Raw genomic sequence first — 15,339 nt, 5'->3', positions numbered from 1 at the left:
TATACTGGAATCGGGTTGTCCGTCCATCCGTCTGTCTGTAGACGCAATGGTTTCCGGACTCTAAAGCATTATCCTTTCCACCTACCGTCACCATATCATACATATGGACTACCCATGGGATGAAGATGTTCCCTATTGATTTTGGGGTCAAAAGGTCAAAGGTCAAGCGTACTGGACATCGAAGTAGCAATATGGTTTCCAGGCTCTAAAGTGTTATCCTTTCCACCTACTGTCACCATATCATACATATGGACTACCCATGGGATGAAGATGTTCACTATTGATTTTGGGGTCAAAAGGTCAAAGGTCAAGCGTACTGGACATCGAAGTAGCAATATGGTTTCCAGGCTCTAAAGTGTTATCCTTTCCACCTACAGTCACCATATCATACATATGGACTACCCATGGGATGAAAATGTTCCCTATTGATTTTGGGGTCAAAAGGTCAAAGGTCACACGCACTGGACATCAAAGTAGCAATTTGGTTTCCGGGCTCTAAAGCGTTATCCTTTCCACCTACAGTCACCATATCATACATATGGACTACCCATGGGATGAAAATGTTCCCTATCGATTTTGGGGTCAAAAGGTCAAAGGTCAAGCGCACTGGACATCGAAGTAGCAATATGGTTCGGTTTGTCATGCCATTTGTTTTTTACACTCAGAAAAGAGGTAGTTTATACCTATTACCAACACCCTTTGGGAGATTGGGGTAAGCGGGGGGTATTCTTAAGCATTGCTCACAGTACCTCTTGTAGTTGATATCTGTATTAATATAGGGAGATGACCATTCTACATTGATCTGCTGCCTTTTAATGGGATTTGAAACTGTGAAGAGATGTAGGAGAGTTTGACTTGTAGATGGGTAGTTCTACTTTCACTTTAAACGGTAAGTTGAAAACAGCATGATACATCTTTGATGCAAAATATCTCGAAAAGGAATCAAGGACCCTATTGCAAATTTGGCCTTGTTGGAAATGTTAGGATTTTTGCTAAAAGTTGAAACCTGTCATTATACTGTGCAAATTTTTATTGGGAATCACGAGGGTTTGAAAATGGGTCGATTATCGTCATTTTTGGTGACATTTTACTCTCAGGATGACAGGTGCTTGAGTGTATTTCAACCCATTACCAGGCTAGCAGCAGGTGTCATCATGGACCTTCAAAATCTTTCATATGTGTACTTTCAAGATGCATATACATTATGTGAAAAAATTGGTTGCCATGGTAACAAAATATGAAATTTAAAAAATGGCCTCATGGAGGCGAATTTTCCTCCATTTTCTGGTAGTTTGAGACCTTAACAGCGATAAATATTTTTCAAGCACTTAATCGATATAGATTTAGTGGGGGATCACCTCAAAAGTTAAAAAGTTTGGATATCTACGACGTCAGCGGGGAAAAGCTCAATCTAGGTATATCGACGATGTGCGCCACAACGGCGCAGTGTTTCAATATTCTATGCGCCGTTATTTGATTTAATGCGACTATGGCAATGGTTTAATGCGACTATGGCACAGGGTGCGTGCTTATCCCAATCACTGGAAGTAGATATGTCCATCACCCAGGGGGGTGATGGGGGTCCTGTACCGAATTCGATCTCTGCTATGGGGACAACTGGGGACGAACAAAGCCAGGGGCTGGGAGCTGCACAAGGAAATGATCAGGTCATGACCAGGTTGGGGGCATTAGAGACCACTCAGACCATGATGGCGTCCCATTTAGCTCAAATGACCCAAATGCTTGCGGGTTTGTCGGGTCTTTCAGGGGGTAACCGCTCCCAGGAACCCAGTTCCAGGGAGGATATCGGTACTAGTAGTAATACTGTGAGCAGCCCAAATACACTACACAGGGCTTGAAGCTAGCTTTTTATGTCACCAGTCCAGCCGGACAGATGGGCTATAATTTCAACCAGTCCGCAAACATTTTTTACCAGTCCAACAGTTTTCCAGAAATAATTAAACCTATTTCGTTAATGTTATTAAAATGAAATTTAACTCAATATGCCTCAGACAATATTGTAACACTTAAATGTTTGATTTATATTTACGAACCAGATTCGTCTAATATTTACAGATCAAAGCATGCCAAATGTGTGTATATTTCATAAGGGCTGTTCCAGAAATGATCAAATGGGGGGTCGGGCGGCAAACGATAATTTTTTGTGTGGGTGGTCGTATTTTTTCATATTTTATTTGGTCCATGGTTGGACTGTTAATAAAATATTTATTATGGGTAGTGTGTAGTTTCTAGGGGTGAATCAATATATCGATATATCGAAATGTACCGGTATACGCCTGTCCAGCGATATACGATACGGTGTTTCAACGATACGATACGATATAATGTCGGGTTAAAAATAGCCCTTTTAATAGTCGGGATCGAAGTTCATAATTTAAAAATGGCTTCTAACAGGAACATGAATCCTCAGACTTTAATACCCGCTTTTACATTGTGACATCAGTGATTCCTCGGACTTTAATCCCGCTTTTACATTGTGACACATCGGAGATTCCTCAGACTTTAATCCCCGCTTTTACATTGTGACACATCGGAGATTCCTCAGACTTTAATCCCTGCTTTTACACTGTGACACATCGGAGATTCCTCAGACTTTAATCCTCGCTTTTACATTGTGACACATTGGAGATTCCTCAGACTTTAATCCCCGTTTTTACATTGTGACACATCGGATATTTCTCAGACTTTAATCCCTGCTTTTACATTGTGACACATCGGAGATTCCTCAGACTTTAATCCTCGCTTTTACATTGTGACATTGGAGTTTCCTCAGACTTTAATTGTCATTGTTTGTTTTGTTATGAAATAAAATATATTAAACCACTTCATTTTTTTAATTTTTGATATTTTACTTCAGAAAATGCTTAACTACATTGAAAATCCAATATATCGGATATCGCATCATAAAATATTGTATCGTATCGGAAAATCTTGAGCAATACACACCCCTAGTAGTTTCTATTGTTTTTTAATTTTGTGCCACGTGGATGTTGAGTTTTCAGAATATTTTTATTGTCGCTCTTGTCGTGTTGGTTACAAAAAGTCGGAGGGAAAATTGAAAACGTGCTTTCGAATTCGGAAGTAACATAGAACTATTCGAGTTGTCGCTCTTTGCAGCTCATAACTTTCCATTACGGCACTCTTCAAATTAGAGGCGCGTTTAGTAGGGTCCGTTGGGACGTGATGGCGGCGAACTCTGTTCTGTAGATTATTACAGTTTACAGTCCATCAATTTTGGGAATATTTTGAAACCAATAGGTATTCCGTTTTCTAATAAAAATAGGCAAACCTTGGTTGATTTATGCGAGGGTACCGATGCGTTATATTTATCAGTCTGTGATGGTGATATAGAGGCCTCCGGGCGTGCGCTCCATTAGAAGACGAACGATTCGTGGAAAAACGTATCCATACCCATTTCATGATAATAGCATCGCTTGGACTCCCAATCTTTCCAACATTCCCGTCATAGATGCCTTTGATTGTTGATGTGACATCGTTTCTTCAGAACTACTGTGATACTGTGATACAATGTTGCACAGGCATTACCGCGTCATTGACTAATATGTTGATGGTGCAACCGTTTGAGCGAGCGCAGCTTCATTAATGTACATATTTTGTAATGTTCATGCTTTGATCAGGTTCAATTTAAACAATATCTATTTGCAAAATACTCATTACATGAATTTTCTCACAGAGTTTTATATTAAAAATCATTAAAACATGTACAGTCAAACCTGTATTAAGAGACTTTCCAACGGAGAATGGAAAAAAGGTCACATATGACAGGTGGTCTCTTAATACAGTTTGCCTATTTTCCACAGTTAATGGATAAAATTTTGCGAATAATTTGTACAATGGAGAAAATGACTACATGTATTTGGAATTTATCATTAAGAATATCAAGTACGGTTTAAATACTTGTAAAATAAAATTAATAATACACTGTAGTTAAAAATCTAGAATGTTGTATCATAATTTATTATTCATTACATTTTAATCTGTTTAAGAATGATAAACATGTCATCGTGGTTTGCATTACCAGACATGTTAAAAGGAAATGAATTGAAGCACTTGTTATTTTTAGTCACGGGAAAAAAACCAAAGATTTAAAAAAAATGTTTTCAATCCAATCGATTTTTTGTAATTTTTTAAATACCACTAATTCAGTACCTGTGATCCCTCATGTATTCTAACAGTTTTTAAGAAGTTAGTCTCCCCCCTTTTTTATACCCCCCGCAACAAGTTGTGGGAGGGGGGGTATACTGGAATCGGGTTGTTCGTCCGTCTGTAGACACAATGGTTTCCGGGCTCTAAAGCATTATCCTTTCCACCTACCGTCACCATATCATATATATGGACTACCCATGGGATGAAGATGTTCCATATCGATTTTGGGGTCAAAGGTCAAGCGCACTGGACATCGAAGTAGCAATATGGTTTCCGGGCTCTAAAGCGTTATCCTTTCCACCTACAGTCACCATATCATACATATGGACTACCCATGGGATGAAGATGTTCCCTATCGATTTTGGGGTCAAAGGTCAAGCGCACTGGACATTGAAGTAGCAATATTGTTTCCATTTAAATTCTCTAACGGCTTTTTTCATCGCATGGAACACCCTTTGGGAGATTGGGGTAAGCGGGGGGTATTCTTAGTGAGCATTGCTCACAGTACCTCTTGTTGTTTTTTTTTGGTTAGAATAATAAATTGCTATTGAGAATTTAGTATTTTAATGTTCACGTAATAATAATGTCCCGGTAGTATGACTTTTAACAAGTACGTATTTAGATCCGCCACTGTCTGCCTTATTATGACGTACGTCAAAACGTAGACATGATGTCACACATCATCTTAGCCTGCCTTTCATAAACATTGCACTCCGTTAAACATTTTGCCTAATGGTGCACTAAATTTTGGAGCTAGGAGGCCACAAGATTAGGATGATATTCTGCTTAAGTTCACAATCATATTCCAAGGTGTGACTTGGCGAGATCTCAGCCATTTTTGATAAGGGACTTCTGGGATTGGCGTCAAAAAATTTTCCGTGTTAGAGGTTGAGATTTAGCTCGGATTATTTCCCGCGCTTTAGTCATAAGAGCTTGCAGTACGAGCCTGCGCTTGCTACTGGAATGTTTGTCCCGAAAACATTGCGAGATTTGTACTGTTTTCATTTTTTGAAATATTTTTGTGGTGGGTCTGGTTAAGTTTTTTTTTAATTAGATGGGTCATTGTTAAATGAGTTATATTAATTTGATGGGTCATGGGGTATTTTTTAATTTTTTATTATGGGTGCTTGGTATATACAAAAGGTGCCTCCCTACTCCCCCCATGTATTTATTTCTGGAATAGCCCTAAGTATATTTTCCAAAATGATGCTTTGGGAAATTAACCAGTTCCTTCGGACTGACTAAAACAAATGTATGTCAGTCCGCCAGACTTTTAACCAGTCACTGACTGACGGGCATATGTTAATTTTGAGCCCTGCTACAATAGTCCTGAACTTCAATTAGGCCTGGTTCCTTAAATTTTATAGTTACATTACAATGCAATACTTATATGTGAAAAAGGGACAACCTATACGTCAAACTTTGCGTGTTAAAATAATCAACTTAACATGTTGTGATAACGGAAAAGGTATATTGTCGGGTAAAAAAAAAAATATAGAGCAGCCCCCCCTCCCTCCTTCCCTGCTTGATGGTTTATTGTGGTTACTTCTGGTGAAGTTGATTTACACAAACTAACTATTTTCAAAAGATTCAATTCAATCATGGATTCGATATACTTAACATGTTCCTTTCATTGCAGTGACACCTGGAGTACATAATTTTGTCCACAGTGTGAAATGATTACAAGTTAGTGATTGCATGTGTTAGTTGCACACATAATTTCTGGCAAATTCGTTGTGTTTTTTTGATCGTCGATGATATTGATATAAAGCAATAATGAAGAATTGGCTTATTGCTCATCCTAATTATTCTGATCTAAACTGAGATACCGTGGACTGCGAAAAATCACATACGGTGTTGTAGCATAGAATTTCTCCCCGCGTAGACTTTCCCTCCAGAAAAACAGGCCCGGGATAGACATTTCCTCCGGAAAGGTAGGCCTGGCATAAAATTACTCCCTAGGAAGAATTAACCCGGGCCCAATTTCCCCCCTAGGAAAAACTGTCCCAGTATAGAATTTCCCCCTAAATGACAGTACACTTTTCCCCCTTCTTACATTTTAGCTATGTATCCATTTCCAGTTCTATTCTAGACCCAGGAATTCTTATCATTTTTAAAAAAAATTTTGAGCAGGGTCTTGTGTATCGTGAACAATCATCATCTTATGATTTTTATGATTGTTAAGCCGTTCTTGGCACACTAATTTTGATTGCGGATAACTCTGTTTACCTGATCAGGATATAGGGCTTACAGCGGGTGTGACCGGTCAACAGGGGATGCTTACTCCTCCTAAGCACCTGATCCTACCTCTGGTGTGTCCAGGGGTCCGTGTTTGCCCAACTATCTATTTTGTATTGCTTATAGGAGTTATGAGATTGATCACTGTTCGTTATCTTCACCTTGCATTATCATCTTATGATTTAAAAAAAAAAAGGAAATTATTCAAATCCTGTAATGCTATATCAAAATTCAGTCAGAAATCTCAAGTCTTTATCGTTATGTACTAGTATAGATCTATTATTTGAAATAGTGAAGTTGGGAAGAAGTTAACGTTATTTAAATTTTAACTTTACATAAACGAGAAAATTAAATCACTTTTGTTTATACACTTCATCTATTTTACTTTTCAGATTTTTTTAATTGTATATCTTTTAGTCGACTTTTTGCGAAAAATCTTAATGATATTGGCCATCGTCTTTTGGGAAGCATTTTGTATTTACAATATGTATTTCAAAATTTTCAGCATGTAAACCCAACTTCAACATCTGAAAAAAATGTTGGTTTGGTTTATGAATATCATAATATTGATGAGCGCATATCTATTTCATTAATTTATAACAAATGAAATTTTCGGAAACCGGAGGGGGAAAATTCTATACCAGTGCGTTTTTTCCGCTTAGGGGGAAACTCTATACTGACTTTGTACATAGGAGGAAATTATATGCTGGGACGCTTTTTCCCCCTATGGGGGAAAATCTATTCCGGCTCCATTTTTCCTGGGAGAAGGTCTATAGAGTTGTTGAAATTTTTAAATCACTGTCAGACATTTGGTCTGACCGAGTTAAAGGTTCTGTCAGACTGGACGAAGTTTTGTCAGACCAGATACAAGTACCTTGTATTGCATAAAAAGAACGAAGAAGAAAAACTGCACCAAAATGCCTTTTATTGTTTTAACAGCAATGCATCTCCCACTCATAATATCCAGCCAAATACAGTCAGTATTCCAACCATCTTGGAACTCAAGAACAACACGAAAGCCTTCGTAATATTCTAAGTGGTCCAGGTTTAGCATTTTTTCTTTTCTTACCAAGTTGTTTGTTTTATGTCCCGTCAGAAATTTTCCCCTCATAATGAGACGTGACCAGCTGTAGGTGAAACACCACAAATTTAGACCTATGCTTTGTACTTTGACTCAAGGCTGTAGTAGTGAGGGTTCTTTAACGTGTAAATTAAAACCTGCCGCAACATTGGAGGTCATATCCAAAAGACCTGTAATGCTAAATGCCGAGCGTTTGGCGAGGATATATTTACATCTTAGGTTTGACGTGGCCGTGGCACAAGCATAACTCAAACTCGCGACCTTCCAGTTACGAAGCGAATGGTCTACAACTGAACTACCATGACCAGTCTTTTTTTCCTGGGTAGAGAACCTTTCATTAATTTGATCGACCGTTTGGCCATGTGGTTACAGACTATTAATTTTACCCCTATTTCATTGACCACGCAAGTAGTGCCTGTTTATAAATAGAGGTTTTTTCTTAAAAATTCTTGGGGATGTCCTATCAGGTCAAAGGTCAAAACTCGCATTAATCAACTTTTCAGACATTTTTGTATAGGAGGGGACTAATAATAATTAATGATGAGAATTTCAAGTCTAAAACATTAATTTTAAACAATGCCTGGGAGAAAAGTTATGAAAAGGGGGGGGGGGGGGTAGGTACTGTTTTCAATACACAAACTGTTTGACCTGATTTATGCAAATGAGATAGGTCGTTAAAAAGTTGACGTAAGATTTGGCCTTGGTCTAGTGTATTTTCGTCAGCGGCTTACTTTCATTTTCTGAACATGGAAGCTTTCCTTGTCAAGTATTTGGAGAAGGTGGACTTGGTCTCTACTCCTGGTTTGAATGGCCATTGTCATATTTGGGTGGGGGCTAGAAGCAGCAACAAGTATGGTGTTGTGTACTACAAGGACAGCTGGAAGACGATGCACGTACATAGCATAGACTCAGTGTCATGTTACATCATCGTCACCATGATTTAGATGCAATTGTTGCATCCCACTTGTGCCACAACACACTGTGTGTTGTGCCAGAGCATATTGCTATGGAGCCGCACGGTATCAATAACCAGTGATAGACCTGCAAATTCGGGGGCATCTGTCTGGGGCACCCACCTCCCTATCAAATCTGTCGCCTGGAGCTACATATGGATAACAACAATCTTGATAAGTTTATCACATATATTACTATGTTACACCGCTGAAGATGGGAGAGGCATGTGTCACTCCTCACAAAGTTATATTAAGTTATTATCCTATTAATTGCTAATTAGAGTTCGTAGCAACTCAATCAGTCACTCTCTTCAATGACGTGGCCTGAGATGATGCCACAATCCTCCCCTCTTATGGTATGGGTGATCACGGGCGGCAACTGAGTTAAAGTCAAATTGGTCTTTGCAGTAGTCTGAAGTTCCTCTTTGTTCTTATATACAGCAAGATTACGACTGAAGTTCTACCATTTGGAAACAAGTTCTCCATCACAAACAAGGGAATATGTTGCACACATTGAACAGTCTCCAGTATAGCACAGAACAGTGGCCTCAAGGACTTTAGGTAAGAAATCACTCATCTTCTGCAGGTCTCTGTCGAACTTGGTAAACAGTTTCTTGACTATGAAAACACATCTTGACTTAAGAAAATTGCTGAATACTCTCTGTAGCTCTTCTGTTCTTTGGTCTTGGTATGGAACATTGCTTCGCTATAGACTGATCGGTTGCTGTCACGGAACTATGACTGCCCAAGGTGGATGGGGTCAGCTAGACGCTCTGTTGTCCATAGGGGATGTAGAGCTCGCATGGCTTCGTCCACTCGTTTGGCACCTTGGGCGTCACCGTCTGTGGTAACATACCAGATTAATACATCTTGCAAAGTCAGCTGTGTGCCAATGTCCTTGTGGGCGCAGAATGCAGGGCGATCCACTGTCACCATCACAGTTAGGAGTTTGGTAGGACCGGCTGTCCAGACTTGGCTTGGTGACCAGGGCATGATCTGTTGAATTCGGCCTGACAAATGATCGTCGACTTGAATTTCTCTGTACCCCAGTCTTAGTCTTGCGACCATGAGAATTACCTTGATGAAATCCGCCTTGATTGGGAGCTTCCTCTTGCAGAGTTGCTTCCCTTTGTTCCAAGGAGCCATGTTTTTCTTAAACATGTTGGTGAGTAGAGTAGTAGTACTTCTTTTGGCGGATTCAGACATTGTCATAGTGATGGGCAATCGGACCAAAAACCATAATCAATTATCGGCAATAATCAGACACAAGTAATCAATTAATAATCGATTATAATCGGAATTGGCATTGAAGTGTTTTCCCCTCAAATTAGATGCAACAGAATCATTAAATGTATGGAAACAACATTTGAATTCTTTTTTGTTTCATTTGTTCACAGGTAAGTAAATCAGGATTCCAATATATCAAGTATCATGTATCAAAGATATCAGAGATAGGCTCCTTTATTTGACTGTTGAATGTCATTGTTGTTACCGTCCTTCATATCTCCCGCCATTTTGTTTGCTTATTTTTGATCGGGTTTGACATACAGAAAATAAAATTTGAACAAAGTTGAAGTGATTTCCGGATTTTGTTTGGTCAACGATGTCGGCGACTTTTATTTTGTAATCGATTAGTAGCATCGTAGGTCTCTGAACGACCGACAATCGATCATCGGCGACAATCGTTTCATCACTAGACATTGATACCTTGAATTCTCTTATCTCACCTATATTTATAGTGCTTAATGTTTGGTAACCTTAGAATGGCATCTTGCACATATCTATGACAGTTTTAATGTGACCAGGGATAATCCAGCATGACCAGTAAGTGCCACATCCTGATAATGGCTGATGTGGTCCTGTTTGCTTATCTGCTTACAGCTAAGGGATTAATATATTTTCATTGACCTTTACAGTTGTTTTTTACAGCCAATATAATGCAAAATTTCTAAATATTTTTTCTTATGTAAATTTTCACCGTTAAATATTTTATTTTAGACATTTGTTAAGAAACTTAACCATATTCGGGGTTAACTTTTCAAAAATATCTTAAGAATATATATCTACATTATTGATCAAAGATGTTATCCTAATTAAGTAAAAGGGATATGTATACAATATATAAAAATAATTGGTAAGAAATATATTGCAGAATATGTCATATGTGAGCATTTCAAAATGGTGTATTGTGTGTCTCATGCTTATTCCATCCTCTGTTTTAGGAGATCCAGCTCATCACTTCAAAGGGCCATAACTCTGCTGTTGAGAGTACCTATCCAATGAAACTTCATAGAGATGTTCAGTATGACTGCAGGAGTTTCTGTGCCGAGTTTCATGAAAATCAAACAAGATTTGCGTCTTTATTAGGTTACAGACTACTAATTTTACCCCTATTTCATTGACCACGCAAGTAGTGCCTGTTTATAAATAGAGGTTTTTAAAAATTCTTGGGGATGTATGTGGGGTGGATTTGTGTTATTATAGGGCATAGATGGAAAGAAGAGGGTCTGAAAAAAATTATAATAATGGGAAATTCTGCTCTTAAGTGTGTAGTAGAAAGGGTGTAAATAGGCCATTTTTTACCTTCTTCACAAAGGGAAATATGCAGGGTAGGGGTTACTTGCGGTGTCATAACAGGACGTGTGTGGTGGATTTTCTTGAGATTCACAAATATTTTTGGACTTGAATTGCTCTAAGTCTGTACCAAATTTCAGGTAAGTTGAGGCGGTGGAATTTTTTATATTAATTTTTATGTTATAAAGGAATGTATAGCAAAATAATTGGTAGTCTGTGTCCATGTTGTTCGAGTGACCTTCACTTGCGCATCTCGAACCCGAGCTCTAAAATAATTGGATCACACCCAATATTTTCAAACAGTCATTTGGACCGACATTTTCTAGAAAATTATTGGTACAGCGAAAATTTTACCGGCCTTGCCGACAGGACCGACAGTTTTCGACAACTCTGAGTCTGTGCTACAACAACGGGACTAAAAAAATTGTACAGTCATGAATATCATTTGTCAGTAATTACACTTAATTTCTACAAAAAATGTTTAACTGGCATTTAATTACAATAAGAAGTAGTAAATTTTCTATCTATTCCTTACATGTATAATGACGCAATCACTTGAGGACCCCATTGTGTTGTGTACAACCCTGTATTCAGGGGAAATAACTTGAGTTAGTGAGTCAATCGTTTTTGGCTCGTCGATTCCGATTATTGATTCCATTTTTCATAATCAATTGTCGCCTGAACACAAATCTATAATAAACGAGTTAATTACGTATGCATTTTAATTAATTAACTTGAAAAGGGAGAATGCTTCCGATATTATCATCCTCATTCATGGCTATTGAAATCAATCAACAATCATAAAGTTGATAACTATCCAAGATTCCTATGTGCACGTCAGGATATAAAAGGGGGGTAAGAGTCGGAGAAGTATCGGATTAGTTGATAACTTGATATGTATCCCTATATCCATGGAAAGCCAAGTCAGACATTAGGAAATTTTGGAGGTTTTTAGCTCACCTGAACCGAAGGTTCAAGTGAGCTTTTCTGATCGCTTTTTGTCCGTCGTCTGTCTGTCTGTTAAACTTTTCACATTTTCGACTTCTTCTCCAGAACCACTGGGCCAATTTCAACCAAACATGGCCAAAAGCATCCTTGGGTAAAGGGCTTTCAAGTTTGTTCAAATGAAGGGCCATAACCCTTTCAAAGGGGAGATAATCACAAAAATGCAAAAATAAGGTGGGGTCATTTAAAGATCTTCTCAAGAACCACTGGGCCAGAAAAGCTAAAATTTACCTGAAAGCTTCCTGACATAGAGCAGATTCAAGTTTGTTCAAATCATGGCCCCCGGGGATAGGATGGTGCCCCAAGGGGGGATCAAAGTTTTACACACAAATATATAGGGAAAAACTTTAAAAATCTTCTTCTCAAGAACCACCAGTGCTCGAGCTGGGCTTCGCCATTTTCGCCAATGGCGAATTTTTTTCAAAAATGGCGAAAAGAAATTGAAAGTGGCGAAAATCTCATTTTGCAATAAATTGTATTTTTAATCCTTTGTCAGTGACACATTATCGCCTGTTTGTTTATGCAGTCAAAATCTGTTTATTCAGTCAACGCGTGCGACCGGAAATCTCGCGTCGCTCCAGTGCACACAGAGCTGGTCACAGCCTCAGGTAATTTATGGCAGCAAAAAAGTCGGTGATTATGTAATAAAGTACATCGGACAGCTGTTTACCCTGCTGTGGTCAATTGTTTAACATTTAAAGTCGTATTCATTATCGTGTTATCATCTCCACATTAATGTCAATTCTTAACCAGAGAACCGACCGGTAATTAAATTGGCCGTATTATTGTGTATAATGTATACATGTACATGAATACATCAATTGTTTGTTTTTGCGGCCAAACTTGTTGATTACAAGATTTTGATTTTGATGTGTTTGATTTTAGTTCGAATATTTCATAAACAATGCGGTCGGTCACCATTGATATGGACATAGCAATTTTAATAAATAATTTTCTTTGAAGTTCGGTGCGCAACAGTATAAAAATGCTAATCTCATAAGACTATGCACCCCATTCTATTTTGACACTAAACTTGTAGCTTCTGACCCTAGTCAGTCTAAAATTAAAAAATATCTATGTTTGGCTTTACAGTCAACCCCACCTGCTCAAACATCTGATTCTCTCCAAATTGCAAAATCTTCCATACAAAAACGGAAATTTAATAGGGAATGGTTGAGATACGACTCTAAATTGGGCTTGATGTTTTGTGACATCTGCATTTCGGCCAATGTACACAATGTTTTCACTGAGGGGTGTAGCATCATGAAGTTTATATTTATATGATTTATTATCTGAATTTTGATTTCCATAATAGAATTTATCAAACAAATCAACTTCTTATTATTTCAGAAAGAAATGTTTAAGTATGGTAGCTGGATATGATTAAGTAATGTAACTGATTCAAAATGCTAAAATAAGTGTAATGAATAAAATAATATATAATATGATGGAAATAATTGTAAAGCATGTGATTATTTGTGCCGCGCCACTCCCCGAAAAAGTGGCGAAAGGGAATTCTGGTCCAATGGGAGCACTGAGAACCACTAAGCCAGAAAATCTGAGATTTACATGAAAGCTTCCTGACATAATGCAGATTCAAGTTTGTTCAAATCTTGGACCCCGGCGGTTGGATGGGGCCACAATAGGCGATCAAAGTTTTACATACAAATATATAGGAAAAATCTTTAAAAATCTTCTTCTCAAGAACCACTGAGCCAGAAAAGCTGATTTTTACATGAAAACTTTCTGACATAGTGCAGATTCAAGTTTGTTCAAATCATGCCCCCCGGGGGTAGGATGGGGCCACAAGGGGGGATCAAAGTTTTACATACAAATATATAGGGAAAAACTTTAAAAATCTTCTTCTCAAGAACCACTAAGCCAGAAAAGCTGAGATTTACATGAAAGCTTCCTGGCATAATGCAGATTCATGTTTGTTCAAATCATGGGCTCCAGGGGTTGGATGGGGCCACAATAGAGGATCAAAGTTTAACATACTAATATATAGTTAAAATCTTTTTCTCAATAACCACCGAGTCAGAAAAGCTGATATTTACAAGAAAACTTTCTGACATAGTGCAGGTTCAAGTTTGTTCAAATCATGGCGCCGGGGGGGGGGGGGGGTCAAAGTTTTACATACAAATATAGGAAAAAGCTTTAAAAATCTTCTTCTCAAGAACCATTGGGCCAAAGAAGTTGACATTTACATGAAAGCATTCTGACATAGTGTAGATTCAAGTTTGCAAAGGGTAGTTTGGGCCATAATAGGGACTAAGGTTTTACATGCAAATATATATGGAAAAATCTTCAGATATGGGCCAAGGTGACTCAGGTGAGCGATGTGGCCCATGGGCCTTTTGTTTTTCTTTTGATCAAATATCTTTTGAAGAACCACCTGATATCTAAAAGGTCCACCTGGAGTTCAAGTGGTTCTTCAGTCCACCAATGAAAAAAAGTTAGTCAAACCCTGCATTCATAATCTTTGAGAAATCACAACTTGTCTTGATTATTAAATTTCATATGATGATAAACTCTTGTGTGTTTGACGAGGTATATAGGAGAGGGTAATAAAAAGTTTAACAATGTTATGTCTATTAATTGCTGGGTATTGGTACATCCATGTAGTAGAAGCATCATACCATGTGAAGATAGCAGATATAATAGATGCGGGTAATTAACAATAAATAAATAAATGATAAGTTCAAGAGGAATTTGACCCCATGTAGACTTGTTACTTACCAATGATTACAATGAGATTAAAAAGCATTATTTCGTTAGTTGTGAATTAAAAGTTGTTCTATATTTTAAAGGAATTTCAGGTGTGAACATAAACAGAAAATATGCTGGAAGAAGATGTTCCATCGGAATTGGACAGTTGTAAGTAATCAATAAAAAACAAATAAAGAATAATACATATCAACCATAAGCATATATATAGATGAATCGTATCACATGATGGCAAATAATACCGTCTGAAATGTCACTTAGTGGCAAACAAAACATAGTGGCATAAAATTGATTGCTATTATGTCCACACCTGGGCACCTATTCATAAACTATATCTTACGACTAAGATCAAAATTTACAAACACTGTAATTTCCTTATTTTTCATCTCTTGTAGACTTTCTTAATTAATATGTAAAGTACATCCATGGTTTATAAAACTTTAATACATACTTATGACCTTGCGATCGGTATTTGATTATCAGACAGAGTTATTTTTTGCATCTTAGTCGTAAGATCTTTTGTGAATAAGGGCCCAGGTTTTTAAATCGCTATAACGCTGTGAATCGTTCATT

General features: G+C 37.8%; 1 protein-coding gene and 2 long non-coding RNA genes across 3 annotated transcripts in view; 2 read left to right on the top strand and 1 right to left on the bottom strand.

Annotated features, from left to right (window-relative positions):
* The window catches only part of LOC130049243 (slit homolog 2 protein-like), a 126,702-nt gene that overhangs the window by 47,512 nt on the left and 63,851 nt on the right, over window positions 1-15,339 (top strand). The window lies entirely within an intron of this gene.
* LOC130049245 (uncharacterized) lies at window positions 591-13,987 on the top strand. The gene is made up of 3 exons (XR_008797736.1): window positions 591-889; window positions 8,902-9,021; window positions 10,683-13,987. It is a non-coding gene; the product is annotated as an uncharacterized LOC130049245 (long non-coding RNA).
* On the bottom strand, window positions 2,367-5,707 carry LOC130049246 (uncharacterized). Its single transcript, XR_008797737.1, has 2 exons — window positions 2,478-5,707; window positions 2,367-2,426 (listed from the first exon to the last, which is right to left on the bottom strand). It is a non-coding gene; the product is annotated as an uncharacterized LOC130049246 (long non-coding RNA).

Source organism: Ostrea edulis, chromosome 8 (genome assembly GCF_947568905.1).
Source record: "Ostrea edulis chromosome 8, xbOstEdul1.1, whole genome shotgun sequence".
Taxonomy (NCBI): domain Eukaryota; kingdom Metazoa; phylum Mollusca; class Bivalvia; order Ostreida; family Ostreidae; genus Ostrea; species Ostrea edulis.
The sequence above is the reverse complement of the archived record's forward strand: the minus strand, read 5'-3'. Positions and strand labels throughout refer to the sequence as shown.